Source organism: Paroedura picta, chromosome 1, assembly GCF_049243985.1.
Source record: "Paroedura picta isolate Pp20150507F chromosome 1, Ppicta_v3.0, whole genome shotgun sequence".
Taxonomy (NCBI): Eukaryota; Metazoa; Chordata; class Lepidosauria; order Squamata; family Gekkonidae; genus Paroedura; species Paroedura picta.
In genome coordinates, this window is record NC_135369.1 from 16554934 (window position 1) to 16561348 (window position 6415).

Genomic DNA, 6415 nt, shown 5'->3' on the forward strand with positions numbered 1-6415 from the left:
TTTTCAAACTTGTATGCCGCCATTCCCCGAGAGCGCTGGGCGACTTACAACATTTCATAAGATAAGAATGAGGATGAAAGCATATTAATCATTTAGAAACCGCCCTGAGCCTTCGGGGGAGGGCGGTATATATAAATATAAATAAATAAATAAGGAATCAGATTTATAATAAAACAATTGGAAAACTCAACAGTTTTCTGTAGGAAGTGGAGAGGTACAGTGCTTTGTGTTCATTTCGGCATGGCACACAAGAGGTTTATCATTTTTTGGAGGGGGGCTAATTTATTGGTGGCGTTTGTGGGCCTCGGCTACAGTCCCGGTGGAATTGCTCTGCCTTGCGGAGATATTTTAAGCCCCACATTGTTTGTCTCTTGCGGCCTTTCCTTGTGGGCCCAGGGAATTGCCACTGTAGGATGGTAGGTGAATTTCCTCCAGGCCAGGCTGGATTCTGGAGATTTTTGTTTCGGGGGGGGGGGGGGGGGGATAACTTTGACATGGAATTGGGATCACTGTGGGTGGGCAGGTAGTTGTGAGTTCCGGCATTGTGCAGGGGGTTGGTCTAGATGGCCCTGGAGGTCCCAACCCTATTCTAGGGCCCTGAACTTTCTAAAAGGAGCCTCCATGCTCAGAGGCAGTGCACCTCTGAATATTGCTGGCAGCATAGAGGTGAGAAGGCCTTGTCCTCTATGCCCTGTTGTTCGCCTGACACAGGAACTGGGCAGCCACTCCGTGAAACAAGATGGTTGACTGGATGAACCATTGCTAAGAAGGGGTGGTGGTCTGTTGGAGGTGGTCCTGTGAGCCTTTGCATGCGCACGAGCATAACGGGTTCTTTTTCTCCCCTCCAGGCTGCGGCCCAAATGCCTCCGCCCCAGTGCTGCTTCCGGGAGAACAGTATTTGGGGCTGGAAGGGAAGAAGTGAGAAACTGAAGCTCATCCTATGGGGCTCCTCTGCCTCCTCAATCTACCCACTGGGGGAGCCATCTGCTAGAGCAAAACTTGTATCTCAGTCTTCCACTGACAGGCAGATGTTTGTCAGGCGGCAATGCTCCCGGGTGTGTGGCTGGGTCAGATTGCCTGTGGGATTTCTGGCTGGGGCATCGGAATGCGTGTTTGTGTGTGTCCAGCGCTGTCAATTCCCTTCTGATTTGCAATGACCCTGTTAATTGTTATTGTTGTTATGTGCGAAGTCGTGTCCGACCCATCGCGACCCCATGGACAATGATCCTCCAGGCCTTCCTGTCCTCTACCATTCCCTGGAGTCCTTTTAAGTTTGCACCTACTGCTTCAGTGACTCCATCCATCCACCTCATTCTCTGTTGTCCCCTTCTTCTTTTGCCCTCGATCACTCCCAGCATTAGGCTCTTCTCCAGGGAGTCCTTCCTTCTCATGAGGTGGCCAAAGTATTTGAGTTTCATCTTCAAGATCTGGCCTTCTAAAGAGCAGTCAGGGCTGATCTCCTCTAGGACTGACCGGTTTGTTCGCCTTGCAGTCCAAGGGACTCGCAAGAGTCTTCTCCAGCACCAGAGTTCAAAAGCCTCAATTCTTTGACGCTCGGCCTTCCTTATGGTCCAACTTTCGCAGCCATACATTGCAACTGGGAATACCATAGCCTTGACTAAACGCACTTTTGTTGGCAGGGTGATGTCTCTGCTTTTTAGGATGCTGTCTAGATTTGCCATAGCTTTCTTCCCCAGGAGCAAGCGTCTTTTAATTTCTTGGCTGCAGTCCCCATCTGCAGTGATCTTGGAGCCCAGGAAAATAAAATCTGTCACTACCTCCATTTCTTCCCCATCTATTTGCCAGGAATTGAGAGGGCCGGCTGCCATGATCTTTGTTTTCTTGATGTTGAGTTTCAAGCCAACTTTTGCACTCTCCTCCTTCACCCGCATCAACAGGCTCTTTAGTTCCTCTTCACTTTCTGCCATTAGAGTGGTATCATCTGCATATCTGAGGTTGTTGATATTTCTCCCTGCAATCTTGATCCCAATTTGTGACTCCTCTAATCCCGCCTTTCTCATGATGTGCTCCGCATACAAGTTAAATAGGCAAGGCGACAGTATACAGCCTTGCCGAACTCCTTTCTCAATTTTGAACCAATCCGTGATTCCATGTTCAGTTCTCACTGTTGCTTCTTGACCTGCATATAAATTTCTCAAGAGACAAATAAGATGCTCTGGTATTCCCATCTCTTTAAGAACTTGCCACAATTTGTTGTGCTCCACACAATCAAAGGCTTTAGCATAGTCAATGAAGCAGAAGTAGATGTTCTTCTGGAACTCCCTAGCTTTTTCCATGATCCAGCGTATGTTGGCAATTTGATCTCTAGTTCCTCTACCTTTTCGAAATCCTGCCTGTACTTCTGGAAGTTCTCGGTCCACATATTGCTGGAGCCTAGCTTGTAGGATTTTGAGCATAACTTTGCTAGCATGAGAAATGAGTGCAATGGTGCGGTAGTTTGAACATTCTTTGGCATTGCCCTTCTTTGGGATTGGAATGTAAACTGACCTTTTCCAATCCTGTGGCCATTGCAGAGTTTTCCAAATTTGCTGGCATATTGAGTGTAGCACTTTTACTGCATCGTCCTTTAAGATTTTGAATAATTCAACTGGAATGCTGTCACCACCACTAGCTTTATTGTTGCTCAGACTTCCTAAGGCCCATTTGACTTCACATTCCAGGATGTCTGGCTCCAGGTCAGTAACTACCCCACTGTGGTCATCAGGGATGTTAAGCTCGCCCTGTTAATTAGCATCCTCCAAAGCAGTGGTCCCCAACCTTTTTATCACCGGGGACCGGTCAACACTTGACAATTTTACTGAGGCCCGGGGGGGGGGGGGGGGGTTAGTCTTTTGCCGAGGGATGTCACCGCTGCTGCCTGAGCCCGTGTTCCACTTGCTTTCCCACCGGCCCCCCTGACTTTCTGCCGCCCACTGGGGGGCGCTGCCAGCAGCAGCTGCACAGTGCCACGCCAAGGGGGAGCCCCAGCCATGGCGGCCGCTGGAGAGCACCAAAGGTGAGCCGGTGGCAGAGTGGCAGGGCAGCCCCTGAGGCAGCAGGCAGGGATGAGGGTGAGCTGCAGCCCGGTACTGACTGATCTACGGACCGGTACCGGGGCTTGGGGACCACTGCTCCAAAGCAACCACAGCCTTGCTCAGGCATGCAAACTGAGGGTGGTGGCTTTCTTGACAACTCTGATTCTATGAAGGCTCAAGGGGGTGGCAGGTGACAGTAGATGAGCGATTGGGATGTGAGTGTCCTCCATAGTGCAGGGGGTTGGACTAGATGACCCACGAGGTCCCTTCCAACTCTATTATTCGATTAGTCCTGTGAATCGGCAATCTGCACCCTCTTCCATTGCAACATAGGAGTCTCAGGCCAGCCCTTTCAAAAGGCCACTACTGCATTCTGCCTCATTCGTTCTCTTCGTGTCCTCCTTGCTAAGCTCTCACACTTCGGCTCTCCACCTTTTTCGACCACGACGGCGGAGGGTGTGAAATTCACCTGGCAACTAATAATGGGAGTAGCAGCTGGAAGGAGAAAAAAAGGCTGGGCCTGCCAGGAGCTGGTCAGTGCACGGACAAGCAAGAGGAGAGAAAGAGGGGCAAGCCATAGGTTAGGATACACTGGCCCAGGCCCCCAAATCCCTTAGGTTGGGCCTGGATGGATCACCATGCCAAGTAAATCTGGACTCCGTACCTAAAAGGTTGGGAGTTCCTGGTGTCTAGCTGTGTTGGCTGCCAGCAGGGGGCGCCCTTCACCTCAGGACAATGAGTTGTCTCACCTGGGTGCTGAGATTTTGAGCAAGGCTGACCATTTCGCCCCATCGCTTGGCGTAGTCTGAATCTGCGCTGCTAAGGATGGAACTTTCCCCAGGGACTAGAAGCTCGGAGCCTGGGGGAGGGCGCCGTGCATCATGGGAAAGTAGTGCCCTTGGCGGAGGAAAACCCTGAGATCCGGCCTGTTAAAAGTTCAGCGCTGTGTGGGTCCCTTCTGCCAAGGCTTCCAACAAAATAGGACTGACCCCCATGGAGTTAAAAACCCTGGACTCAATCGATGTTCCTAAGTTCCTGCACAGAGGCTCCAGTCTGAGCATGCAGCTCTTACGTGGCCATCCTGTCTCAGGATCTGGGGAAACGCCCCATGGCTGTCCATGTAAGGGGAGGGATACCTGCTGACCACATGGTTGATGAGCAGACACAGGTTACTAAAGCCGGCTGCAAGGAGTCACCCACCTCCCCGTGTCTCTTGCACAGCTGCGGCAGGGTCTGCCTGGACATTTTCTTGTATAATTATAAATTCCAGTCCAGGAGTACTGCAGAAGCCAACAAGATGGAGGGGGGGGGGGGGGAGAAGCTTTTGAGAGTTGAAGTTCCCTTTGTCACATACAATTAAGGAAGCTTTGGACTAGATGGCCTGTATGGCCCCTTCCAACTCTATGATTCTATGATTCTTTGAGTGCAGGGGGTTGGACTAGATGACCCATGAGGTCCCTTCCAACTCTATGATTCTACGAGTCCTGAAAGCTTACACCTCCAATATCTTGTTGGCCTCCAGAACCCAGCTCTTTTACTGCAGGCCAGCATGACTTCCCTCCGGAAATGAGTATACTCCTGTTTCATTTGCCAGGGGGTTTCCGCAGAGGCACCTCTATAGCTCTGTCAGTGTGTGCAACTTTTTTTCAGGGGGGGGTCCCATATTTCCCCAGAGCCTGCCCCCATTCCCCAAGACAGATGGACCACCTTGTTACAAAACAGATCACGTTTAATAAATTACGGCGGAGGCCCGACACATGGGCCCAATAAATAACAAAGACAAGAGCCAAAGAAAAAACGGCTGGAAAGGGAGAAACCCCCAGTGGGGTCCTGGACACATCTGCTTCCTTCCCAGTTGTGTGTATGGGGGGGGGTTCTTCCAGTTACTTGGAGGACAAATCTTTTAGACATCATACACTCACTGTGGATGGGTGGGGAGCATTTCAGTGGTCACAAGGGCTTGCTGACACAGCCTGATTTAGAGTGCTGTCTATGGGGAGTGGATTCCCCCACCCACTAATTCACTTTTTAAAAATATAGCAACTGATCGCTCTTATTGTCTTTTAAAAGAGAAATTTCTCTTTGAAGAGAAATCAACGCACCCTTTAGTAACTTCTGCCCTTGCAGCTGTTTTGTTGCACACCACAGGGGGCGCTCTGATAGGAAAGGTCTAGAGCAGGAGTGGCCATACTGTGGCTCTCCAGATGTCCTTGGGCTACAATTACCATGAGCCCCTGAAAGTGGCTCATGGTAAAGGTTGTCCGTGGACATCTAGAGAGCCACAATTCGGCCAAACTTGGCCTAGAAAGACATTGACTTCCTATGAGGACCTGCAGAGAGAAATTCTGAAAACGCGGCCTTCCTTTCTCTTTGAATGTCTCTTTGAGGCGTTCATTAGAAGCTGAATTCCAATTCCTAAAAAGAGGAAAAGCAGCAAGTTGGATCCCAGGGAGAAAAGAGATAAAGAATTAAGAGATTTTCTGTTTATGATTTCCACGCTGCCCCAGCCACAGCAGCCCAAAATGGCTGCCAAGTGCTATTCTTGGGGGGCAGAAGGACCCTCTCAAGAACCAGATGGGAGGGGAAAACATTCTAGGTTGCCACAGAAGGGAGGAGTGGAAGTTATTGTACCCCCAGAAACCCTAATTGGGAACCATCTTTGCGACTGTTTTGTTGTGGTACATATCATTTGCAAGCAAGGCTGGGCCCAATGAAAATCTCCCCATCTCTCACTGTCAAAAGGCAAGCACGGATGTGTGCCTATCTGGGACACAAATTTCTTCTTTGCAAATCTGTTTAAGTGGACGGGGAAGGACTCCTTGTGTTGGGCCTGGCAGAACAAGCGTAGCCCTTCGCTTTCCCCCACCATCTGCTTTTGAAAGTGAATTTTCTAATTTTGGGGGGGATGCAGCTTTCCTGCAATGGCTGCAGGGGTGTATGTGTTGTTTTTAATGCATTCCTGCGGTGTGTTTTGTAACACTGCTCTTTTCAGATGTGCCAGGGTTGCCAGCTCCAGGTTGGGAAATACCTGGAGACATTGGGGGTGGAGCCTGGGGAAGGGGAGTGGCCTCTGCAGGACACAGTGCCCTGGACTCCCCTCTTCCGAAGAGGCCGCTTTTCTCCAGGTGAGCAGATCTCGGCCTCCTGCAGATCAGTTGTACTCCCCGGGGATCTCCAGCCAGCCCCTGGAGGCTGGCAACCTAGGGCCGCAGGGCATATAGCAGGTAACCTCACAACTCGCTTAGACAGTGGTGTACTCTGATCTGGGACAGAGAGGGGGAACGGACAGACTTCTCGGAAGCGGGGACCCACGGTTGATGCTTAAATTTGCTGAAAGAATTTTGAGCGGGGTAGGTGGAGGAATTACGGATAAGCTGCCC